Raw genomic sequence first — 996 nt, 5'->3', positions numbered from 1 at the left:
CCCTGCCTATGTGTCCTGGGGAGCCCAGCCAGCCTTGAGGGTGTGGGACCCTTTCTGGAGGTAGCTGCACCCAGCTGGCGTGGGTAGCAGGCATGTGGCCTTGCTGACGCAAGGTCAGGGCCGTGCTCCCAGTCCCTGGCTCTTGTTTCCTGCAACCTTCTTTGCCCCAGTTTGGGTTTCCCAAGCAGAGAAAGGGTGCAGCCCCAAGGACATAACACTTGTCTGTGCAGAGAGCAGGACTCCTGTCTTCAGGGACATCACAGCCCTTTACCCCCTTCGGGCCTCTTCATTATAATGAGAAACTGAGGCACTGAAGGAAGGAGGATTCAGAATGTCAAGGCTGAGACAAAGAAAACTCAAATTGTGGCTGGGCTTGGTTTATGCCTGCCATCCCTGCACTCAGACACTGAGGCAGAGGGATGGCTGAGAACTCAATTCCTCTCTGGACTATATAGTGAGAATGTCTCAAAAAACCCCCACAGTGTGGCATGGTTGTACACACATGTAATCCCAGCACTCAGGAGGCTGAGGCAGGATTCTGCAAAGTCAAAGCCAGCTTGAGCTACATAGTGAACTCAAGGCCACTCTGTGAATTATTATCCTCACCACTACCACCAGGGATTGAAATCAGGACCTTGCATAGGCCAGGCAGTCATTAATACCACTGAGCTGTCTCCCAGCTCTCAAAGCCACTCTGAATTGTAGAGTGAAACCCTTTTCAAAAAATGTATAGACACAGGCCAAGGGTGGTGGCACATACCTGTAATACCAGAACTTGGGAGGCTGAGGCAGGAGGATTGTTGCAAGGTGGGGGCCAAATTGGGGTACAAAGTGAGATGAAGGCCAACCTGAACTGCATAGCAAGACCATGTCTTAAAAAGACAATAAATTTTGGGGTCTGCGGTTAGCTCAGCTGTTTAAGCTTAAGCACCTGCTTATGCAAATGAATTCAGAAGCAGGATACCTGTGGTTCAGTCCCCAGACCCGCCCTTATGG

Source organism: Octodon degus, unplaced genomic scaffold (assembly GCF_000260255.1).
Source record: "Octodon degus isolate 3935 unplaced genomic scaffold, OctDeg1.0 scaffold00126, whole genome shotgun sequence".
Taxonomy (NCBI): domain Eukaryota; kingdom Metazoa; phylum Chordata; class Mammalia; order Rodentia; family Octodontidae; genus Octodon; species Octodon degus.
Note: the sequence above shows the minus strand (reverse complement) of the source record.